General features: G+C 43.9%; 1 long non-coding RNA gene across 1 annotated transcript in view; it reads right to left on the bottom strand.

Moving 5' to 3' along the window:
- Positions 1-6,901, bottom strand: part of LOC129473094 (uncharacterized) — a 153,528-nt gene extending 146,627 nt beyond the window's left edge. The window contains exons 1-2 of the long non-coding RNA XR_010119230.1: positions 6,648-6,901; positions 4,548-4,755 (exon numbers count right to left, since the gene is read on the bottom strand). This is a non-coding gene — a long non-coding RNA (uncharacterized lncRNA). The remainder of the gene's footprint in view (positions 1-4,547; positions 4,756-6,647) is intronic.
- Positions 6,902-25,859: the final 18,958 nt, after the last annotated feature.

The following is a 25,859-nucleotide window of genomic DNA, read 5'->3' as shown; positions in this document are numbered from 1 at the left end:
TCTTCTTCTTCTTGAAGAAAATGTTGCTTGTCCTGTCTGAATTTTGCTGATTGCATCTTTGTGTTCTTCTCTCCCTTTTATTTTCTGCAAATTCGTAGTTATTTCTGGAGGGTTGCCTGAGTTCAGTTTCGGTGTCTTTGGTAAGAATCCTTCGTAGGTGGCGTTGAATGTGGACTTTCATTGGGAGGCACAGAATGTCTGGTTGTCTCCCTTTTGGGGTGATGGTTGCCCAGAGTATGGTTTACTCTTAACTCCTATAATGTAAAGGGAGGAAGGAAGGAAGAAAGGAGGAAGGAAACAAGGAAGGAAGGAAACAAGGAAGGAAGGAAAGAAAGAAGGAAGGAAGGAAAGAAGGAAGGAAGGAAGGAAGGAAGGAAGGAAGGAAGGAAGGAAGGAAGGAAGGAAGGAAGGATGGAAGGAAGGAAGGGCCCATCAGCCTGCTGCTTGCCCGAATGTGACTGACCACCGCCCCAGGTGGTGGAGCTGCCACCTTCTGTGTCTGCTTGCCCCCAGGACCACCACTTTCACCGACCACACTCAGAATCAGCAAGCCCCTCTGCAGCGCCTGCCCTGTCTGGGCTGACCACCTCCACCGGCAGAGCCGAGCCAGAGACTTGGCCATTTTCGGGAGTGCCATAATGATTATTTTGACAGTTTCGTCCAGCGTAATAGTTGCTTTTAGGGAAGATGATTTGTCAGACTCCTCCTTCTGTCATGCTGGAAGTGACTAAGTATTTTTGTAGCCTCTGAGTAACAGTAAAGCCCACTCTAGGGTAGCAAGGATGAGCAGAGGCAGATTCTGGGTTGGCAGGAAGGGTTTAAAGAGAGTGAGGCTGAGTGAGCTCCCCTGGCCCACAGAGCAGGGTTGACAAAGGAAGGAGAGGCCCTGTGGTGTGGCCCCAATGAAGGGCACTGGCGCCACCTCTGGATCTCCGTGTCCTCACCTCTGGGGCAAGGGCATGCTTCCCTTTGGGGTGGATGTGGCTGACAGCAGATGCCCCATCATGGCTCTTGCCTCAGCTGTGCGTGTCCCCATCTTTCCTGTCCTGAGGCCAGACTCATAGGTAAAACCGGGTCTCAGGCATCTCTCTAGGAGAGTGGATGGGACACCAACCGCAAGCTCCTTGACCCCGCCAGGGCTGTCCTCTCCCAGCTTTCAGTGGGTAGTGGTGGCCCTGTGACCATCACTGCACTGGGGACACTTGTCCCTGCAGTGGCTTTAGGGCTTCCAGCTTAAACCCAGTCGAAAAGCAGAAGGTCTAGTCACCAGAAGACAACATTTGACAGTAGTAGGAATCACAATCAAACATTGTGCTGTTGTACAATTGTTATTTGTCAATTACAAAATAATATTAAAAAATAAAGAACCCCAAAACATTGTACTAGCCATTAGAAAATCATTCCTGACATCCGTTACCTACCAAAACAGAGTCATATCTATCTTAAACATAGCATAACTTAGCTTTTATTGTTTTCTAAGGGAGAAAATAATAATGGGATTCTGCACAAAAAAAAATGTTAAATACAGACTGGGAACTAACTCACCTTTTAAATCTCAATCTCCAAGGTCATCTAATTGTAAATAGGATTTTCTAAACTTTTGTAGAACACAGGACACATTGGTCATTTTCAATGTAATTAAAGTTTTGCTGATTTTTTTAAACTTAGAACTGTTTATTAATTTAAATGATCACTAATATTTTATTTAAAATATCTTTAAAATGAGTCAAGTGTTTTGCACTTTTCTCCAGCACAACTCTAGTTTATTTATTTGCCAACCCTTTTTTGTTTAAACCATTTGTGATTCTTTTTTGCTTAAATCATTCAACAGGCAGCATGAAGGATCACAAAACAAAAATTGTTCTAAATATTTATTTAAAATATCTTTTTCCCTTACAAACAATGTCTGTGAAATTCTTAATTAATACAGACAAGAATCTAACTAATAATGATTCAAACTCTCACTATTACGCTAGGTGATTTTTTTTACTGTGTTAAAATTGCATTATATAATTTAAGTTGGACAACCAAGACATTTCATTTTTGATGTTGATTACAACTTTCAAAAATTCGCAATTTACTAACATAATTTATTTATATTGACTTAATGTAAGTAAATCAGTTGTGCCTTTTAAAATGCTACATTGTTCATAAATGAATACCAAGCTTATGCATAGCTATGTACAGGGAGGTGGAAAATATTCATCTTCTCTGATATTAACAGACAGTTAAATACAGTACTATCCTTCTCCTATATATCATCACTCAAATAGCTGTTTCCTGTGGAGTCCTAGCCAAGCTAAGGAAAAAAGAAAATATATTGACCTCTAAGATATATGTCAGTTGAATCAGAACTGTGTAGTAGTAGAATGCTTGGCAAATACAATGATTTGTAGAATACATTGATACACATTGTGAAGTGGTTGAGAGACAGCCAGCAGTTGCCACAGCTGCCAAACTCCAGAAGAAGGCTGGCGTTGGTGCAGGGCAGAGCTTAGGGCAAAGTGTTGGGGGGCTGGGGACAATATGGAGGAGGGAGATTTGTCTATTCAGTGCCCAGTCGACTCCACCGCTGAGGGCCAGTATAGTGAAGTTAAAAACCAGTTTCACACACTGTGATGAAATTCTATAAACTCAGGATTATCCTGTCAAATCAAGATGACATGCATCCCATTGTTTAAAAACATTCTAATGGATGGAACTTAGCAAATACTGCTAAGAACAGAACCACCCGAGCTATGCTGCAGCCTCTGACATGTTTCCACTCGCTGTTGCGACGTATTTGTCAAATAGTTTACTTAGAGAGCTGCGGAGCTATCAGAGAGGAGAAGAGAAGCACTTCGCCCTCACTTGAAGAACAGTAACTGCAGTTAAGCAGAAGACACTTCAAACAAACAAACAAACGGACAGACAGACGGACAGATCTCCCCACTTATTCTACTGTTCTTGTGCTTACCTTTCATTTTTCTTGGCCTCCTGCTTCCCCTCTCTCTCTGATGGCATCTTAAGGGACTCGATATTGAAATGGTAGCAGACAGCAGCCCATCTCGAGGCAGCATTAGCATTTGAGAGGAAAGATCTTGATGACTGAATGTGCTTAGCCATCTTGCACATCGAACCTGTGTTGTTCCTCGGTTTTCCTATGGAGAAGGATCCCCCTGTGTGAGACTGGCATCCTCTGAAGACCACAGGACTGTACCATAGCACCATGATTGCAGGGCTCTCCCTAAAAGTCCAGCCTCAAGCCCGAGGCTCAATTTTCCAGTAAGCTGAGAGCATGGAGAACACCAGAAAGCCATTTCAGTGTCTGCTTATTTCTTCTCTACAGGTTTTGAGGGTTGAAAAAGCACATTCCAGAAGAGGCAGTGGAAAATTCTAAAATAAAAGCGAGGCAGAATCAGAGTGAGGGCATGTTGAGAATGCCTCTACCATCTTGAACAGAGCAAAAGATGGCTCATATGTTGACAGCTCCCAATCCCCCACTTCTGGAGCAGATTTTCCAGGGGGAAGGACATTACAGAGTCCAGGTTCCTCTTCCATGATTCCAGCACCTCCCATGTCGTAGGGTCGTGTTATGAGCACCCTAAAGATGGCACTTCAGCACACGGTTGTCTAAATTCTGACCATTCTATCTTCTTTTAAATCCCTCTGTTTTTCCAAATCCTAAAGCCGTGTGACACACCAGTGATGGAGCCAGCAGCTGGTAAGCGTCTTTCGAGAGGAGGGGCAGGCCAGCAGGGCCACCACATCTTCTTTCCCCAGCTTCATCCCGGATGCCTGGTACTGTCTCAAGACTGCAAGCACTGAAACGTGACCCCGGTGTCTCAGGCTAAAACAGCAAACTCCCAACCGAGTTTTTAAATTCTCAACAATTTGTGGAAATTATGAGATTTTTATGAACATGTATTTTACAGGACTTCCTAGAATGCCTTTTTGAGAACTCTGGAAGGGGATAAAGGAAGTATCACCCTAGGGGAAGTAGAATTAAATGTGTACTCTCTCCTGTCTCTCTTTTTCTCTCCTTCCTTCCACCCCATTGAGAAAGCTACAAGCCATCCATCATCTGACCCTGTAAATTTGTCTTTCTGAGATACTAAGGTGACACAGCCTTTGCCAGGTCAGATGCTACTTTCATAAAAACTGCTGAGGTGGTGAGCCAATGCTGTGAATAAGGTTATAATCAAATTTCATATTTCTTCCTTGAGCTTCGCAGTGATGCCTACTTTTCATGGATTGTTACTCAGGGAAGACGCATAAATGCCTCTCAGAATCACCTAATTCAATCCTCATAACAACAATCTAGGTGAGATGGCTTTGTCCCATTACAGGCGAGTTCCAAGCACAGAGAACAAAATGGTTTTCCCAGGCAACATGCATAGAAGGGATTGTAACCCACAACTGTCTGAACCCAAGCACTAAGCTTCAAACCAGACTCTGTGCTGCTTCTGCTTTATACACAGGCCCTGGCTGAAAACCTTGACTTTACCAGGCATACAAGGAGATGCTAAGTCCACTTTGGCTGGAGGCAAGAATTAAGTAGGACTAACCTGGGTGTTACTAATAAGAAGTTCAACCCGGGCCCAGCAATCAAGGAGGGCTTCATGGAAGAGGTGGAACTTGGAGTGGCCTGGAAGGATCGCATAGAATCAGCAAAACCATGGAAGTAACAATGAGCAGGGAACACACGCAGGTCCCACTGTGACAGGATGCACATGGGTGATGAGCAGACATGTCGTCAGATGGGTAGGCAGGACCCTGGAAAACAGGAAATGGAGTCTGTGTTTCACAGCAGAAGCAATGGCAACCACTGTCATCTCATTCATTCATTTAATAATTGTTTATTGAGGGTATCCTGTCAGGTGCAGTTCTTAGTGGTAGTGACCTAGCAGTGAGTAAGCCAGGCTGAGTCCCTGCCCTCAAAAACGTCAAGATCCAGTAGTGGGGCCAGATGGACATTAACGATGTTTAATAGATCAAGTAGAGTTCCCCTTCGTTGATATTCTATTTCTAAAGACGTCTGTCTTCCCTTCTAATAGATCTCTAATGACCACGGCCCGAAGGTCAGTTTCAAATGCTTGTTTCAGCTCTGCCCTCCCCACATCAAATCCCACCTCTCTCACGCTAAAGCATCATTTGTGCTGAGAGTTGCCTTAGAAATCATTCAGTATTCAGTTCACAGGGGAAGAAACAGAAAGCCCCTAGAGGGGACTTCATTAGCCTACAGTTGCCCTGAGAACTGGTGGCAGAAGCAGATTCATGTCCAGCCTCCTGATGTGCATGCCAGTGCTCTTTCCCCTAAGCCATGTGTCTCCTGGTCACGCCCTTTGTCCTTGCTGTCCTCTACTTTTCTCTTCTGGAAGACTCACGACGAGAGAGCCAACTTCTCCAAACTGCACTCCTAGCTCCCTGGGGCCCAGCAGGAACCCCTGCCTTCCAGCCAGCAGTTTGAAGAAGGACGGCTACCATCAAACACAAACTTACAGCCTCCCTGATGCCCTGGATGCCAGCAAATGTCTGGACCAGTCAAGATAAGAGCGAGGCAGAGCCAGGAAGAAGTGGGGACAGGAGTTCCTCTTCAAATATATAAAGAATCCTTTCCTAGGTGGAGAAAAGTCATCTAGCAATGTGAATGATCACCTCTCCGTTTATCTGTTTGATCAACCGGAATTTCTATACAGAAGGTTTATACAAAGAAGCCACAAACAACCATTGTCACAACGACCCCTACGTAATTCCTTGTGTAAATGCTCTGGAAATGCACCCGGAAGTCTGGAGAAGGTCCAATCAAACTGGGTGGCAGGAAGAAGCAAGCTCTGGTCTCAGATCTTCAACAGAATCACCTGGACGCTGGGGTTGCCACCATGCTAAGCCGAGGAGACCTCTGAATGCACGGGAGTGCAGGGTCTGAAGGGAGTTGTTAAAAGGTGGTTCTTGATCCAGGACCATGTAAAGACCCAAGAGAAATAGGTATCCCAAAGAGGACAGCATATAAGATTCATAAACCAATGACAAACACGCTGGGTTCACTGCTGGTCTCCACAGCTGGTTGGTTCTGTAGGGCTCAGCTGCCTCTTTCTTTCTACTTCTGGTTTCAGAAAATACAAGAGAGAGAAGCCGAGTGCTTGTGGAGTTTCCTCAAAGACTCAGCAAAAACTAGGCTTTGTGTTCTGAGATCAGGAAATAATAGTGAGAGTCCAAAATTTTCTTCCTGACAACATCTCCTACTCAAAGAGGGCCTGGAAGTCACCCCACTAGAATCAAAGCCTTGACATTTGCAACCTCATAGTTTATTTCTTCTCCCATCTGCCCGTTGACAGATAAATCCCAGAGGGAATAAAAACAGCACATTGCCCTCAGCAGATGACTCTTCACTGAAGAATACCAGTCTTTTAACACTCCGCTACAGAAATAGCTTTCTGCCGGCTGATGGCTTGTTGTGCTGTGCTAAGATAGCCCGCACACCTCGAAGCTTCATCAAGCAAAGCCTGATTTCACAGACCCAGAAATGTTTGCTTTCTCTAAGCCAATAACACATGCTTGGGTTTATGCCAACTCTACCAGAGGCGCACAGATTACAATGAGGCATGAAGTTCAGAATAATAGAAAGTAGAGAGTTGGAAAGCACAGGAGAACCCATTTAGACCAACCTGTTTTGTTGACAAAGGAGCTCCCTGACCCAGAGAAGTTAAAGGTTTGCTGTGAGACGGTGCCCCTGGTTAAAGGCAAAGGCAGCATGCAACACTGTCCTCTGATCCCCAGCTTCCTAGGGCTCTTGCTGCTAGGTCACACTGCCTTGAGGCCAGGAGCTGATATTGATTGAACAGATGTGAAAACAGAAGAAAAAAGAATTGTAGTGACTGCCCTCTGATAATTTTGCACTTTCTTTGGACCAATTTTCTTTGCCATTATCTGGAAAAAAAAAAATGTCCAGAAGAGCATTTTAAATTCAGGAAGCGGTTCTGGAACTAGAAGAAGACACACCTTGATGACAGTAATATTGTCTAAGTGAGAAGGAACAAGCTCTTGAATGTTTCTAGAAAACCCAAATATCGTAGGAGACCATAAAATTATACTTTGTCATATGGATTTCCAGTTTGAGAAAACTTAGTGGCTAAACAAAGGTGCCGCTTGAGGGATGCAGACAGAAATCAGCCTCTGCCAGGTTGATCACTGGAGACTAGGAGTTCAAGACCAGCCTGGCCAACATGGCGAAACATATGAAAAATACAACTGACAAACCAACAAACCAACCAAGCGACAACAAAACAGGTCTACCCTGGAGTCATAGTCTAATTTTTTCTATTTTCCTCCCTTTCTGATCCTTTATCCCACTTTCTTTTTCTTCCTTTTCCTTCTTCTTCTTTGTCAAATAGAGGATTGAGTTATTATCATTGATCCATACAAAGTCCCTCTCTTATTTATTTTCTTTAATTCCCACCCCCCATTTCTATTCCCCGTCTTCCCATGTGCAACCTTCCTAATATGTTTGATATGCACCTTTTGTTTGTATGTACTTTTAGAAAATGTCTAGTTTTGTGTGCAAAAAAAAATAAATAAATAAATAAAAAAGAAATCAGCCTCCGCTTTAAGAACAGGTTGCTATGCTGAAGAATGAGAAGAGGAATGGGGCCCAGAGGCTGAAGGTCTGGACCAATCTCTCTTCCCAGATAAGCGCCTGGACCATCGTTCCTCAGAAGCCACGTGTAATTACCAGCTCTCTTGGGCTACAGAGCGCATGCCCAGGAGGCTTGGAGAAGCAGGAATTTGAAACATGCTAGTTTCCGAGCCAAGATTGGTGACAACACCGTCAGTTACTGTTTGGGCTTCGGGAAGCCGTGGGCTGCAGCACTGGGTCTGGTGTCCTGGGCTGTGTGGGACCGCAGCAAGGTTGTTTCCTGAAATGAAAGCTCCTCTTCTGGGGGATGACACACCAGGACCACCTGCAGACGATATTTATGAATCCCCCAGCAGGGGTGGATTGATCTTACAATGGTACCGTGTAATATAAACATTTCATTATTCTACAAAAGAATATGCACAATACCACCTAAGGGTCTCTAAGAATAGGTTTGGAGAGTGACAATGAGAAAACGCCACTCACAAAGAAATAGAGCCGCATTCCTTTTACACAGCATTAATATTAAGTTTACTTACAGGGAAAAATGGCATTTTACCTTGAGAGTTGTTTGTAAACTCTCTCCACACCATGCGATAAAATTAGTGCAGAGCTCAGAACTCTGAATTTCCTCATTTGGGGGCTAATAGACTTTAATGGGGGCTCTTCTTGGCATGCAAGTGAACGTGTGTGTCTCTGAGTGCATGTGTCTGTGTGTGTACACACATCCCTTTGAAGTTTATTTACTTGGTAGCACTAATTGTAAAAGGGCACACCCAAGAGAATTTAATGAGGTGACATGCTAGAATATAGACATTAGAAAGGGAATTAATATTTTCCTCATAATAGCAAGTAGGCAAAGTTGAGTATGAGGACAGAAGGAAAGAAAAACGAAGGCAGGGAAAGAGGGAAAGAGAGGACAGGAACAGGTTTTGATGGTCCTAGATAAGAGCCAGTAAACACTGTTGCTTCACACTCCTGAGTACAACTTGGCAGAATTTATTTATTGGGAATCAATTGCTTTTAACCTAATACAATCTATTCAGTGCTTCTTAGACCTCAAAAAAATCGTTTGCTAGAGATGCAATTTGAAAACAACACTGACTTCTAAACCAAATGGATGTTTTCTAAACCAAATGAGGTTTGTGTTCATTGAGAGCTGAGTGTATTCTAGAAACAGCAGGAAAGCAGACGACAAGCCCTTTGGTTTTGTCTGGACACCTTCCGGAGAGGTGCCTCTAGCAGGTGGGGGTGTGGATTCCAGTGAAGTCAAATTATGCTATATTTGGGTATAAACAAACTCCATGCGGCATTGGAACTTATGACCACTGGGACTGCCTGTGGGAACATGTACAAGCTCAGATACTACAAACTGCGTTCCTGTGGTAGCCATGACATAACTACTTTAGGTGATTACACATCTACAAATGAAAATAAACTGTGAACAAGGCCTCACTTCACCCTGCATCAAAGGCTCCAGAATGTCCTTCAGAACAGAACAGCAAGGTGAGGAAAGCCTCCAACATTGGAAATCTCTCTACACAGACCTGTCCTTGCCTGCATCTTCTACCAATGACCTCACACCTAGATGATGATGGCCTTAGCCCTGGTCCATTAGCAGAAGGGAAGGATGGCTGGCAAAGAATGCTGCACAGAGAGGAGGTCCATGTGAAATCATTGGCTCCAGGGGCTCAATCCCTGGTTACCTGACCTTGAATTATTCTCTTAACCTCTCTGACCTTCCATAATTTCATCTCTTAATAGTAATAGTTGCCCAGTCCACACCAGCAAAGAAGGCATGAGGCAAACAAGGTAATTGTGTCGGCATGCTTTATGAAATGCAAAACCCTGCAATACAGTGTCATCATAGTCTTCGGTTCTTTGAAGTCATTGCTATCTTTGGAAAAGGGAAAATTGAGATCTGTGGTTCATCAATCCAAATCTAGGGTTTAATGCACTCCTTGACATTCTGTTCCACTCAAGGTGGAAGATGAATTCTCACTCTGATGAAGAACTAAGCCATGGGGTCTTTGCCTGCAGAGAGAAGCTACCAGTGCCACAGACACAGGCCTCCGGGGCGGTTCTTCCTGCAAAAGGCCGCAGTTTGTGTCATCTTGATCATGGCCAGGGCAACATCTTCTTTGGCAAATAGTCTAGGGAGTGAGCCACAGGATTCATTCTGCATTCAAGTCACTGAAATTCCAGCTGAACTAAATGTACTTTTGTGGAAGAAAACAGTGTCCCTCGTTTCTTATGTATCTGTTTAGTAAGAGTTTAAATAGCTGCTGACTCACACCAATTCATCACACTTGAAAAAAAACCTAATCATTTTAACAAACAAAACTCAGACCTATATTTAATTGCCATAAAATGGAATGAAATTAAACCAGGTGGATTTGAACAAATGTATGCCTAGAGCAACCTATAAGTGCCTGGACCCTCTGCTAAGTTGTTCAAAGAACACGGACGTGAAGAAGATACAGTCCCTAAAACACAATGCCAAAAATTTGGATTTGGATTAAACTAACCAGGATAAGATTCAAACTCTTAGTTTGCCTAAAATCCTAAAGTCTTTGAGCGGACAGATACCCTGAGGTTCTTTTCTAAGTCATTTGTTTGCAGATCTCTTCTGTAGTAACTGTACTTAGACCACCATGCTTCCATGGGCCTCTGTAATCAGACTTAGGTAACCTGATGTTTCTTAGGAACCTGTTCACCTTTGAAAGCACTTGAAACAGGAAATTCTCTGCTGTAGCTGCACCAGATGCCCAAGGTTCAGATTAAGCTAATTTCCCTTCTCAACCCTAAGGGGATGTTTTGAAGCTCACCATTCATACCTTCGGAAGATGATTTTCCTAGTCTGTTTGGGCTGCCAAAACAATAGGCTGTGTGGCTTATAAACAACAGAAATTTATTGTTCACTGTTCTGCAACTCTAGAGCCTGGGAAGTCCAAGATCAAGGTATCTGCAGAGATGGTGTCTGGTGAGGTTCCCTGCTTCATAGATGGCAGCTTCTAGTGGTGTCCTCGCGTGGCAGGAGGGGCCAGGGGTCTCTCTAGGGCTCCTTTATGAGGACACTAATCCCATCCATGAGGGCTCCACCCCGTGACCTCCTCACCTCCCAAAGGTCCCATCTCCTAATACCATCACCCTGGAAGTGAGAATTTCAACTTATGAATTTTTAAGAGACACAAACATTCAGACAGTAGCAATGACTGAATAATTACCCACCACGTTTCTTCATTCATTCATTTATTCATCAAAATTGATTTCAGTGCTGCTTCTCTGCACCAGGGGCTGTGGCCCAGAGGCTCTGGGCACATGAGAGTACGGGAGACCTGATCCTTCCCCTTCAGAGGTCAGTAATGATAGCAAAGGAAAGTAAACAAGCAGATACCTGCAGAGGGTGCAGCACTGGAGAAGAGGGAGCCACCGCCCATCCCCAAGGCTGCTGGAGGATGGGGATGGATGACAAGGAAGGCTTCCCATTTTAGTGGAGTCCAGAAGAATAAGAATCCTGTGCTCATTCCTGCATCCTTTCTGATTGGCCTGTTCTTTACCCCAAATCTCAATTTCCTCCTCCCATTCTCCAGGTGTGCTGAACCTTGCTGACTCTGCCACACTCGCCTGCTAACCATCCTGTAGACACCTGCATCCTCTGCCCCCAGTATGTCCCATGGGCCAGCACAGGCCCCATCTCATCTTCCTCAGCAGGGTTTCCAGCCATGTTGCCAGCTATGGGAAACCCTAATGAATTGGGAGGTGGATTGGAGGTCAGGGTTCCCTCCCTCTCACCTGGTGGCTGGATCAGGATGAAAGGCATTTACTGGAGCACGATGTTGGCAGACCCTTGGTGTTTCCTTGTGGGGTGGCATCTCATGCACAGCTTGCCGTCCTCCCCACTCCTCACATTGCCGTCCCCTGCTTCGATCCAGCAGGCTGCTCGAATGGGTCTTGGCAGCTCAGGGAGACATTTGCTCTGCTCCTCCTTTCCTTTGGGGTACTTTTCTTCAACTCGCCTCTCCTGTTGAAGTTCTAGGGCCTGGGGCCTGAGACTCTTGTGGGGCCAAGGCAGTCCACAGCCTGTTTGTGTTCTCCACCTTTCAGCCTCCCTCTCTAGAGAAAGAGGCCAATGGCACTGTGTGGTCCAGTCTGCCTACCTGGAGACGACCATGTTCCATGTGTGAACTGACATGGCACTTTGGTCTGCATCTTTGCCCCAGGAAACTGGGAGGATGCCACGTGGCTGGTGAACACCCTGGAGATCAGGCCTCTGGATCTGGCTGAGCATCACAGCTGTGGAACAGCAGAGCTGTCAGGGTCTCTGCCTCCTCTGCACCCAACACCTTCAACATCTATCCCCAAATCTCACCATGCTCCTTCCTGCTTTGGGGTGTGATTTTGTTCCCTGATAGGCTGTCAGCTCCCCGAGGACAGGAATCATGTCATCTAGAGATTTGTGACCTTCATCACACTCAGCTCAGCATAGAGCCTTGGGAGGTGCTGTGGGGAAGCATTTGCTGGTGGGCTGGCCATCCTCACCAGCCTGGTGTGGACCCGAAGGCCACGCCTGACACCCACTGCTCTATGCTTCTGTGACACATGCCAATTTTTGTGCAATCTCATCTCGTGACCAAGCGCAGCTCAAATACATGCACCAAGACAGGGACTTGCACACTTGTTTTACTACGATCCACGGTGAGAAATATGGTGACATGACCTCCCATCACACACATACATAACTGAAACAAGGGCATCGTAGATGAACCTTATGCTATGGGATATGCATTTTCTGTTTTTTTGTTTTGTGTTCTAGTCTACTCTGATCTTTCTTTTCTAATCTGTCTAGTCTGTCTTTCCTATTTTATTTTTTAAATGCCAGCAGTGTATTCACTAAATTGATGCCACAACCCACCAATGATTGCAAAACTTTGTTCTGCAAAGTTTCCTGACATCTTGGAGCTCTGTGGGGGAAATCCTGGGTTGCAAAAATAAATAAGGGTGCAGTCCTAGCCCCCAGGAAGCTCACTTGGGAGTCAGGTGGGGGTGGGGAAGCAATCACATTAAAAATCAGAACATATTTTCTCATTAGCATTTTCAAAATTAATACACATTATGCAAGCAATGTGTCTTTTATTCCTAGAAAAGCTGTTACTAAATCAGTGGTGTGTGTTACAATGAACAGTGTCTCAGAAATGAGGAAACACAGTGTGGTACCATGCTCTAAGGATGGCAGTCTTCATCTAACTAGCCTGCCTAGGGCTCCCACTCTGAATGCCCCAGGTGGGCCACTCAGCTCATCTCAGGAAAAGTCACCTGTGCCTCCCAGATGGCTAGAGGGTGACTCCCTCTACCAATCGCCCATTTACAGGAATCTTCAAGGAGAACTTCAATTTGGACTCCTGCCAAGTGAGCACTACCAAAAACCTTGATGCCAATATTATTCCACCAGGCCAAGGTGAACAAACTTTTTCTGGAAAGGTCCAGACAACAAATACTTAGATTCTGCAGGTCATATGGTCTCTATCACAAATGCTTGAATGAGTGTGGCTGTGTTCCCATAAAACTTCATCTATGGACATTGAAACTGGAATTTCATATCATTTTCACATGTTATAAAATATTTATTCTTCTTTTGATTTTCTTTTCAATATTTAAGAATATAAAAACCATGTTAGCTCACAGGCCATACAAAAACAGGCTGGAGCTGGATTTGGCTTCAGGAACCGTAGCCTACTGAGCTCTGTTCCAAGCCAATCGGACCTTTCAGGATGGAAAATATTTCATATCCACCAGGAGCTGAGATGTGCCACCTTCGGCCGCATTAGACCCTGGAACACAGACAAACAGAAGAAGCCATCCAGTAGTTTTCTCTTGATGTATACACCACAGAAAAGTCATGTGGTGAATACGAAGTGTTGATGAAGAGGTTTTCGCCTGGGGCAAAACCATCTTAAAACTACTATAGTTTTCTAAAAAAGGAGGAGAGGTTACAAATGGAAGGGCTGGCACTCGTGCTTGTGGACACAACTCCTTTCAGGATAAAAGAAATAAATCCACCTTTTAAAGCAATCAGGCAGGCTCAGCCCATGATGTGGATTTTTAATATTGCGTGTCTTTCCAGGATAAACTGTCACCTTGTTTCACATTGTATTAATCCAATCTTAGCTATGATGGAAAACGTTCATAAGCCAGGGGGCAGCAAGTGCAATGAAGTGTTTCATTAGCCAGATGGGTCCTGATTAACCTCCAATGTCCAATGAGCAGCTGCACAGACCAGGCTCATTACTGTGTGGCTGGTGTACCAAAATGTGGTGCTGGTCAGGTGTGGTGGCTAACAGCTAAAATCCCAGCACTTTAGGAGGCCGAGGTGGGAGGATCACTTGAGGCCAGGAGTTCAAGACCAGCCTGGGCAACATAGTGAGATCTTGTCACTACAAAGAAATATTTTTTTTTAATTTAAACTTGGCCAGGCATGGTGGTGCACGCCTGTAGTTCCAGCTACTTGGGAGGCTGAAGTGGGAGGGTCGTTTGAGCCCAGGAGTTTCAGGCTGTAGTGAGCCATGATCATGCCACTGCACTCCAGCCTGGCTGACAAAATGTCTAAAAAAAAAATGTGGTGCTAAGTACTTGGGCAGACCTAGGTGATGTTCTCCAGCCCCGTACTGGGACGTACATCTGTACCATTTCTTAAGGCATTAAAGAGTGCAGGACACAACTAGACAACTTGGTCACCCCTCCATCACACCTGCTCTCCGTTCTTTTATTTACCACATTCATACATGCTCATTTTTAAAAGTCAATCCAGAAATGTCTATGCTAAATAAACAAAAGACCCTGCCCTGCCCCTTCCTCAACCAATTTTTTTTTTTTTTTTTTGAAACACAGTCTTGCTCTGTCACCCAGGCTAGAGAGCAGTGGCGCGATCTCTGCTCACTGCAAGCTCCGCCTCCCGGGTTCTCCTGCCATTCTCCTGCCTCAGCCTCCCGAGTAGCTGGGACTACAGGCGCCCGCCACCACGCCCGGCTAATTTTTTGTATTTTTTAGTAGAGACGGGGTTTCACTGTGCTAGCCAGGATGGTCTTGATCTCCTGACCTTGTGATCCGCTCGCCTCGGCTTCCCAAAGTGCTGGGATTACAGGCGTGAGCCACCGTGCCCGGCTCCTCAACCAATTTCATTCCCCTCCCTCACACAAAATTACTGTGGGCAGCTTGGTGTGCCCTGTGTAAACACACACCCACACGCACAGACACCATGTATGTGTTTGTGCCATTGTCATGTGTTTTGAGCTGCTTCCCAGCACTTTGTGTGGTGACCTAATGAGGCTCTGCATCCTTGTCGGTGCATGTGGAACCCCCTCATTCTCACCCAACAGCCTCAGGCTCCTCCACATGCTGCATCTTCTTTACAGCCTACCAGTTAAACCCAATGTTTTTACCTGGAAAATGTCATGGGCTTTTCTCCAGAAGCAGCAGTGAGCTGGTTCATTGGCGTTTAGTGACTTGTTCGGTTGTGCTCCACACATTCCATTACTGCCACACCTACAGACACACTGGTGTCTCACTAAGAGGCGAATTCCAAAAGGCGACTGGGAGGGGCTTGCTAGCCGAGGTTCTTCTGCAGAGTGTTTTTTGGTCTTAATGCTTCTGAAATGCGTTTTAAAATAAGCCAAACTGGTCATGTGGCATCTGTGATATTATCTAGGAAAGTGTGACTTGAGGGAATTCCTCCAGAATCAAAGATGTCTGAACGTGTCTGCATGAACAGAACCCAGGATGCTCCTTACTAAGTGGGCTCTGCAGAACAAACGCAAGCCAGGAAGGAAAGAGGAAAAGGCAGGTTGGTGACATGGTTTGGAACGGGGAAGTTCGTGTGTGTGTGTGTGTGTGTGTGTGTGTGTGTATAACTTCATTGAGGTATAATTCATATACCACAGAATTTCCTTTTAAATATACAATTGGCTTGTTTGCAGTAAGTTTTTAGAGTTGGGCGCCACCATCACAAGCTCATTTTAAAACATTTCCATCACCCCAAAAGAAGCCTCCTGCCATGAGCAGCCACTGCCCACTCCCACTCCAAGCACAACCACCACCACCCACCCACTTTCCTCTCTACATATTTGCCTTTTCTGGAAATTACATAACATGGAATCATGCAATATGTGGTATTTTGAAGCTAGTTTCTTTCACTCAGCATCACATATGTTAACTATTTTTTTTTTTTTTTTTGAGACAGAATCTCACTCTGTTGCCTAGGCTGGAGTGCAGCGTGGCATCATAGCTCACTGTGACCTCAATCTCCCAACCTCAAGCCATCCTTCTACCTCATTCACTCGAGTAGCTGGGACTACAGACAAGTGCCACCATGCCTGGCTGATTTATTCTTATTATGATCATCAATTATTTATTTTTAGTAGAGACAAGGTCTTGCTATGTTGCGCAGGCTGGGCTCCAACTCCTGAGTTCAAGCGATCCTCCCACCTCAGCCTCCCAAAGTGCTGGGATTACAGGCGTGAGCCATGGCACCCAGCAGCCCTTCATTCCTTTCTGTGGCTGAGCATTCTTCCACTGTGTAGATATAGCACATTTTGTTGATCCAGTTGCTGGTTGATGGACATTTGGGTTGTTTCCACGCTTTCGTTATTACTAATAATATTGCTGTGCACATTTGCGTACAGGTCTTTGTGTAGACATATGTGTCATATATTTTCATTTCTCTTGTGTAGATAGATACTTAAGAGCGGAATTGCTGGGTCATATGGTAAATCCATGTTTAACGTTTTAAGAAACTGTTTTCTAAATTGACTCCACCATCGAAAGTATGTAAATTTGCTACTTGCTTACAAAATACTTAATTGAGGCATAATTGACAAACACAGAGTTCTACATATTTAATGTGCACAATATGATGAGTTTGGAGATACACATGCAGCCATGAAGCCCTCACTGCAGTAAATGCCATAAATATATCCATCACCTCCGTAAGCTTCCTCTTGCCATATTCATTGATTTTGATAAGAACACTTGACATCTACACTCTTGGGAAATGGCTAAGTATATAAGGCAGGATTGTTATGATTGGCAGCATGCTGTACAGTAGATCCCCAGCACTTACTCATCCTTCAGAACTGACACTTTGAACCTTTTGACCAATGCCTCCCCCTCTCCTCCTGTCCCAGCACCTGGTTACCATAATTCTACTCTCTGCTTCTAGGAGTTATACCTGACACTAAGACTCCTAGGAAAAAAAAAAAAAAAAGAGAAAAAGCTTCCTGACTTTGGCCTTCGCAATAATTTTCTAAATATGACCACAAAAGCACAGGCAACAAAAGCAAAGGTAGGCAAATTGGATTTCATCAAACTATGAAGCCTCTGTACAGCAAAGGAAACAACCAACAAAAGGAAAATGCAACCTACAGAATTGGAGAAGATATTTGAAAATCATATATCTGATAGAAGATTAATATTCATAGTATCTGAGGAACTTTTACAACTCAATAGCAGAAAAACAAAACAACCAGATTGAAAATTGGGCAAAGAAACTGAATAGGCATTTCTCCAGAGAAGACATACAAATGGCCAGCATGTATATGAAATGGTCGATATCACACTCATCATCAAGGAAATACAAATCAGAACTCAGAACCATGATGAAATTTATTTCACATCCCTTAGAGTGACTGTTTCATATGTGTGTGTCTGTGTGTGTGTGTGTACATATATATGTAAAAAAAATGTTGGTGAAGATGTGGAGAAATTGGAACCCTTGTACACTATTGGTAGGAATGGAAAATGGTACAACCATTATGGAAAACAGCATGGAGGTTCCTCAAAAAATTAAAAATAGAACGCAGTGTGACCCCAGCAATCCCACTACTGGGTATATATCCAAAGGAGTTGAAATCAGCATGTTGAAGAGATACCTGCACTCCTATGTTTATCACAGCATTATTCACAACAACCAAGATATGGAATCACGTCTTTTGATGGCATGTCTTTTGATGGATGAATGGAGAAAGAAAATGTGGTATTTAAATATAATGGAATATTATTTAGCTTTAAAAAAAGAAGAAAAATCTGCCATTTGTGACAACACCGATGATCCTAGAAGACATTATGTGAAGTGAAATAGGGCAGACACAGAAGAACAAATACTACAGGATCTCGCTTATATGAAAAAGACATTTGCTTTTCAAAAAAGATCTTGAGATTGTTATTTAATAGCCCAAGAGTAACTTAAGATTAATCATTGCAACTTGTTGGCCCCGTTCTGGGGAAAAGGCATTTATTTGAAGTTATTGTGTAGATAACCAATGTCATTCGATGGTTTTGAGTGATTTATAATCCTGGGGATTTCCGTTCTCCTCTGATTTGAAACAACAAGCATATTCAGGAGACTTTGCCCCATTCTGACTGTTTCTGTCACAGCTATGGTGCCTGGGTACTCTGCCTTTCCGACACCAGCCTCTCGCTGCGTGTGTGAGAGAAAGAGATCAAAGCCGGGATAACAGAATCCAGATGCAAATTTACTACATAAATAAATGTTTTAATAGTCTGAAAATGTTTGTGACCTTTTATTTTTTAAAACATCTGCTCCTGCATTAGTCATGCTCTCTTCCAGTAATAATTAGCGAGTGTATTTATATATATATCACTCAGGGCAAGCTCTTGTGATTTGTATGTTTCTAGTAGGGCTTTCCATCACAGCCCAGGAAGAAGGCCCCTTGAGACGTTCTCCCTCTGATCCACCAGCACCCTTTCTCCTTTCCCAGTCTCTCCCTTTCACCTGGCTCCTCCCAACGCCATGAACAGCTGAATCGTGTTTTCCTGCCACCCTCCTGAACACTGTCTTTCTGAGAGTGTTCTGAGAGTCTCTGATCACTCTCTTACTCTATTTTTTTGTTTAAAAAGCTGCTTCTACTCCATCACTGAATGAACAAGGCTGTTGGTTTGCCTCCAGCAATCAGCAACCGTTTACACTCCCTACACCCTGACCCTAACCCTAACCCTAACCCTAATCCTAACCCTAACCCTGACCTGGGTGCTGGGGGCTTTTTTTCCTCTCTGTCTCTGGACATCTCTGGTGTACTTTTTCAGAAAGCCTTTTCTGACTCAGGGTAAAGTGATGTGGCCGGACACCAAGACCCAAACCGACCAGGACTTTCATCTTTCTTGGGCCTCAAAGTAATGGAAAAGAGCTGTTTAAACTCAGGAGATTTCCGCCTGGCATGAAAGTCAGTGACATGTTCCTTCCTTTTCCTTCCTCCCTTGCCCCCAGCTGCAGTAATGTCCCTCCCTTCCTGCCTCCATCAGTGTCTTCTTCCTTGTTCCCACCCCTACAATTCCTGGTATGGAGTTAAAATGGTGATATTCCTGTTGGGCAGACATCCTGTGTGCAATCCCAACCACAGCTCACAAGATGAGTTCTCTGAGGGTGCGATGCAGGTGTATCAGAAAGGGATTTATAGATAACTTAGATGCATCCCTTTTTATCCCTGGGAGCAAAAACAGCTGCCTAGGGCTGTGAGAAGGGAAGGCTTCACTGTCTCTCTAGCAAGTTCCCCCAGCATCAAGAGTCATTTTCTAATTCCCCTCCTTCAGTGTGGTTGGCCCTGTGGTGACTACCTGTCGTGGCTTAGAACTCTAAGGCATAGTTCCTTAAAGATTTGGTGCCTCTCATCTGCTGGAGGAGAGGTACTAGAATTAGCCCCGTCCTTGAGGTCATCCAGTTCTTTTGTTCTCCCAGTATTGGTATAGTGTATGTATGTAAATTTCTTTACTCTTGGAATAGGCCAATTTCAAAAGGAAGTCTCTAGTTGGCAAAGTGGCATATTTCTAGTGAATTTAGACTTCTCCTTGTGTCTCACAAGATATCCACCCTTCAGAAGCGGGATGCCTGGACTTTTAACCTAGCTATCCTATTGGCAGGTTGGCCCCATCACCCCAAGCATCTCCTTCTCTGTATCCCCATTGGAAATATAGTATCTTTCCCTAAAGGGATGGAGAAGAACATCTTTTCTTGTGGAAATATGTCTCCCTCCTTGAATATTTTTCTTGCCACACCCCATCAATGCCCCACAGCTGAGATGCAAATGTTAGCTAATCCTAGGCCCCAGCCACATAGGAAATGAACTCTCTAGGTTTAACCTCTCCTCCCATACCAATGGGGAGCATCAGATCTAGTCCGGTGAAGAGGAGGGTAGGTCCTTCAAACCAAGGTCTTTTCCAATATCTCTTAGTTTATGTTTTGGCTGAAACTCTAAACTAAACTAAAACATCAACATCAAAAGATATTACATTGCATAGCCATGTTGCAAGCTCAACTTTAAAAAGAAGCATGTCTTTCTGTCAAACAGAGTGGTTTTGAGTCTTTGTGGTCCAAACCCATGAAAGGACAAATCTCTCCATTATGATGGCAGCCACTCTATTCATGGAGTCCGGGGATCCCCAGTATTGCACAGAGGTGCAAATGAGCATCTCCCTGCTTCACCCAGAGCCTGGGAACATGAAGGATCAGCTCTTAATCAGATGATTTTAAGCTGCTGCTTCTTTTCATTAGGAGATGCTGGTTTGGAGACAAATATCCTCTCATCCTGGACTCGCCATCCTGGACCACAGTCTAGTCATGGGCTGGTGCTGGGAACAATGAGGGTGCCAAGTCCCAGGCGGGGGCTGGGAGAAGAAGGTGCTGCGCATCAGTGTGGCATCTATACCAACAAGGAGGAAGGAGAAAGTAAAGATGAAGACAATACCAAGAGGTGATAGTGTGCAGACAGGGAAGCGTCCTGAGTCTGGCCACCATTTGTAGAAGTGACACATGAAAGTCAGACATTCCATAGTCAGAATCTTTCCACATTTGATAAAAGAGTCTGTGAATATATTAGTCCATCATCCAAATGATTTCTGGTATGTAATGCCAGCCCTCACTTATATGAAGGAATTCAATCAAAGAGCTCAGACCCATACATACAGCTATGTGTGAACTCTAATCATTGCTAGAGTACTCAGCTGAACCTCAAAACTTGAGTATCGGTCCCCTTGGAATCTCATGTTAAAACCGAATCCCCATTGTAGTGATATTAAGCGGGTAGAAAATGCAACTATGTATGGTATTTGAGAGGTGAGACTTTTGGGAGGTAATCAGGATAGGATAAGGTCATGAGGGTGAGGCATTAGTGGTTTAAAAGGGAAAAATGAGAGACCCGAGCTGGCATGCTGAGCCCCCTCTCAGGTGATGCCCTGTGCCACCTCGGGACGGTGCAGTGAGTCCCCACCACAAGAAGACCCTCACCAGATGCAGCTTCTCGGCCTTGGACTTTCCAGCCTCCAGAACCGTAAGAAATAAATTCTTTTTTAAAATTAATTACCCAGTCTCAGGTATTCAGTTACAGCAAGAGAAAAAGGACTAAGACCTCCTCTCTCCAGAAAAATTTACATCCACACGTTTTTACAAGCAATTTCGGGTGATTTCACAGATCATAAAGCCATATGAAGAACTCTATCTTAGAATCATGCTGCACAACCTTTTTAGAAAATAATCCACATTTGAGAAATGTAAAAATCTCATATGCTCTTAATGTTGATTGCCAAACAGACCAAACAGTGTAGCTTTAAAAAAAAAAGAGCAAAGTGGTGAGATGAAGGAGACAAAGCTTTTCCTAATTAAAAGGCCCACTTACAATTCTTGGAAATGGCTGCCCTACAGATGCATGGAATAGCAGGCAGGGCAGAGGCTAAGCCCCAGCAATAGGAATAATTAATATCACATAGCATTTGTGGGTTATTCCATTCTTGACATTTGATTCTTTCGGAGTCCGTAAGAGGGGTAGTATACATTTCATGTTTAACTTGCCATAGTCACATGGCTAATAGGCTCGAACCTGCGTCTTCTTTCAATCTTATGTTCAGCCTACTCTTTTTTCTCCTGGTATACCTTATCTTGTTGAATCTATCAAAGTTTGTGATGCCAAAGTGAACAAAGTTCACATATAGCTAGAAGTTCACTCTGTCTCCGGAAAGAGACCTAGTAGGATAAGGAAGTATGAGCGGTCCAATTGTCAACAAAATATGAGTCTATCGACTTTTTCCAAAAGGGCACTTTAAATCATTTTGTCATTTTCTACAAACAAAATAAGAAATGTTGATTATAGAAACTGTAACAATTAATTGTAATTGTTACAATGATCAACTATTAATAGAATTGGAATTTTAAATGAGAGTACGAAATAGTCATTTCCCCACTTTGGAACCTGGGCGTCTCTGTTGGAACATTGTGCCACTACGCTTTTCTAATCCAAAGACACGGCACTACATAGAGTGAGGGGCTATGTCCAAGCCTGGAGAGAAGGCAAGAGGGGTGCAGGGAGGGAAGGCAGCGAGCCACTGTCTCTAAGCAAGGAAGCAGTGAATGGCCATGCTGTTGTTTCAAGATCCCAGAATCCTGCTATTATTACCCACCTATCAATTTGCTTTTCTGAATATCTGAGTCCAAGTAGATATTTTTAGGTTTCTACTCTCTTGCTGTTTCAGTGATAAAATCATGAAAAAAACAACAGAGTAGAAACTCAAAAGTGCATTTTTTTCTGTTACAGAGTGGGTTTTCAAATGGACAGGGTGTTCTACGCTGCTTGCCCTGCGGTGTGACCTTTGCCTTCTTGACATCTCTTTCTGCAGATGAGTAGAGGAAAGAGAACTAAATAAACCTCCCACCTGCCCCTGTCATTCATCCAGATAAAAAAAGCATAATGAAAGGTTTTTGTTTTATTTTGAGGATAGGGAGGGCACAATTTTTCCCTTGATAACATCAGACTGGAACAACTGCCTTCTCTTCGCAGTTTCACAGCCACTAAAATTCCCTCATCTAGAATTGTGTTGGTGACCACTTGTGCAAAACGATGCTTCAGAGGGCATGGGGGACGTCTTACACATAACCTACTGCTAATGAGCAGACCTTTGTGCCAGACAAGTAGCTACTGCAGTTATTACCTTGTATTAGTTAGGTACAATGCAATAATAATGCTGTAACATGATTTCCCAGATAAGATGCAGTTTTTTCTCTTAATGCTGTGGCTTGAATGTGTCCCCCAAAGCTCATCTGTGGGAAATTTTATCCCCTGTATGGCCGTGTTGGAAGGTAAGGTCTAATTGGAGATGTTTGGGTCACGGGGGCACTGTCCTCAGCATGGATCGATGCCATTACCATGGGAATAGGTTTGTTTTTGGGTTCCTTGTGAAAGGATGAGTTTGGCCCTATTGTCTCTCTCTTGCCCTCTCTCGCCCTTCCGCCTTCTGCCATGAGATGATGTAAACAAGAAGGCCCCTCAATCTTGAACTTCCCAGAGAAGCATGAGCCAAATAAGTTCCTTTTATTGTAAATTACCCAGTCAGTGCTATTCAACAGACTGAGACAGGTAGGTAACAAGACAGTGATGAATGGTCCAAGGTGAGAGAGTCTTGACAGCACCTGGCTTACAAGTTTTTCCAACTAACAGGAAAAAAAACAGAAAAGAGACATCGAATGTATCTTCGTTTCTACTCACCTCCCATTGGATCAAACTTAACCCCCTGGTCACAAAGAAAGTGCAAGGTAGACAAGAAAATGTGGTCTGCAGATGGGTGATCATGTTTCCCACAGCTAGAGGGGTTCCAGAAGGCACCATGGGAGAGTGGACACTGGAGAACAGTAAGCCATCTCTGTCACATGGGCTATCTACAGCTGGCTGGCTCGGCTGGAGATCAGCACATGATAAGGCCACACTCAGCAGTCATTTGAACTGTCAGCCAGATATGCTAGTTAATTTTACTCTATTTTGTGTTGGCAGCCTGCCCTGCTATCTCATACCGTTTCTCCCACCTAAGTCAACCCCAGTTACCACTTACGGCTTCCTTAATGAATCTACCTGTAAATTCATAAATTAGTTCACACTTCAAGCAGCTGAACTTGTGTGCTGCCCATACAGTTTTCAGGTAATTGCCTTCTGCCTAGAGCATCAATTGTTAGTAATTTCTTGGTAATCTGTACTGACTATCATTTGCCCCTTTTATGTCCTATTTGGTATCACCCAAAGTTGTCCATTGGTGAGTGAGGACCAAGAGGGAGGCACCCCTTGGACACCATGCTTCACTTCCCTCTGGAGTCTCCAGGTTCTAGTACCTGCCCTACTTGCCCTGTGTAGTGTAGCCTTGATTGGGCCATTGTGTCCTGTCCCTGTGACCTGAATTTTCCCCTCCCGTTCTTCTGGTGAAATGGGTAAGCAGGAAGGGATGAGCCAGAGGCATCCTCTGTCAGGAGCTCTCAAAGCACCGTTCCTTCTGACAAGCACGTAGCTGCTGGAGTTGGTTACATAACTGAAGACAAGCTTGGAGAGTTCAAAGATCTTTGGGTATATATTTAATTGATCTGCATTGCTATATTGATCCTATGAATTAAAGTTTACATTTTTTATTTTTCATTCACAAAAGCACTAGGAAACTGAGACTAAATTATTTTTCCAAGATTTCACCGCTGTGGAGCCAAAACCAGTGCTACTGTTCATATCAAATTTTAACCTAAGAACCCTACTTCTAGGCGTCCATGCTAAAGAAATAATCACATATGTAAACAAAGAGCTATGCACAGAGCCATTCATCCAGCATTGTTTATTATAGCAAAACACTGGAAATTACCTAACTGTCCAACAAAAGGACAAGCGTTAAGAACATTGCTTCTCAGATTTTAGTCACCTACAATTTTTCTACATTTACTTAACACTCTTTTTTAAACCTGCTTTAAACAAATTGACTCTTTTTTATTTAGCCTCATTCTAAGCAATAATGTGCATGACATAACGTATACATAGAGTAGCTAAATATTTTTTTCTGATGTACATTAAAATGAATACAAAACTATTACATTAAAGGTATTTATCTGGACTGGAAACAGTGGGTTATGCCTGAAATCCTAGCACTTTGGGAGGTAAAGGGGGAAAGATCACTGAGCCCAGGAGTTTGAGACCACCCTGGTCAATGTAGTAAGACCACATCTCTATTAAAAATAAAAATAAAAAAATTAGCTGGGTGTGGTAGCACATGCCTGTAGTCCCAGCTACTTGGAAGGCTGAGGAGGAAGGATTGCTTGAGCCCAGGAGTTTGAGGCTGCCATGAGCTATGATGGCACCACTGTACTCCAGCCTGAGCAACACAGCAAGACCCTGTCTCAAAAAAAAAAAAAAATATGATATTTATCTTCACACTAGCTAAAATAAACTTATATGCCATCAGGGACCCATAGACCCTAGGAATGTTGAGGAAAGCATGGTCTATCCACACAGAGAAGTATTAGCCATTAATAATCGTTAGGTGATGAAATTCATTACTTGCTGTTTTCTCTTTTTTTGCATTTTATAAGTATGCATTGATTCTAAACTGGGGACAGAAAAGCTTTATTTTTAGGTTGTCGATTAAGCATGAATTTGGGGAGTCAACAAGCTAGACGTTGCCCAAGGGCACCCATGACACAGATGGATCTACAGTGCTGTGAGCATCAGGTAATGAGTGCGTGGAGTGCCAGTGCTGCTCCCAATAAGGAAGCATCTCCCAATTGCTTATGCTTTTCCTGTCCCACGTTGGCTGCAGGAGTATCAGATGGTCTCCCAGGGACCTAAGTGGGAAGAATCCGAATAAGCCCCTCTGAGGACAAACAGATGTCCAATAAGAAATGGTGGCTTTGATTGGCTTGTCATTAGCTGAGACCTCCCTGAGACACCTTAAAAGCCAGCCCTTGAGGCGTTTTCACAGGGTTCTCCATTTTTACAGATGGGACCCGCCTGGCCTTCTAAGACCCTCCAGAATCAGAAACAGATGAGGAATCGTATGCTGCTGTCACACGTGAGAGCCACTGACCAACTCCGGTCTCACAGTGCCCTCACAAAAAAAGGAAGCATCAACTCAATGATAGACCAGCTTGATGACTATGAAGGTATGTGTGATCACTTATGGAAATAGGAATAATATTAATAAATTAATAATAATGACCAAAAAGCCTGTTGCTAGCAAGTACAAGCAAAGAGAGCTGAAACTTGTGTTTGGATGGAAACAGTGACCTCCAGGGAGGGACCAGCCCTGCGGTGAGCTGTGGGAATGAAAAGATAAGTGACAGAGTCCCAGGAGCCAGGGAACTCCCACCATGGGGAGGGGAGATAGCCAATCACTTCATCTCCTGGAATTCTTAGCTAACATGACGTGAACATTGAAGTTTATAAAAGGA

This window comes from Symphalangus syndactylus, chromosome 23 (assembly GCF_028878055.3).
Source record: "Symphalangus syndactylus isolate Jambi chromosome 23, NHGRI_mSymSyn1-v2.1_pri, whole genome shotgun sequence".
Classification (NCBI taxonomy): Eukaryota; Metazoa; Chordata; class Mammalia; order Primates; family Hylobatidae; genus Symphalangus; species Symphalangus syndactylus.
Note: the sequence above shows the minus strand (reverse complement) of the source record. Positions and strands in the feature narration are given on the sequence as shown.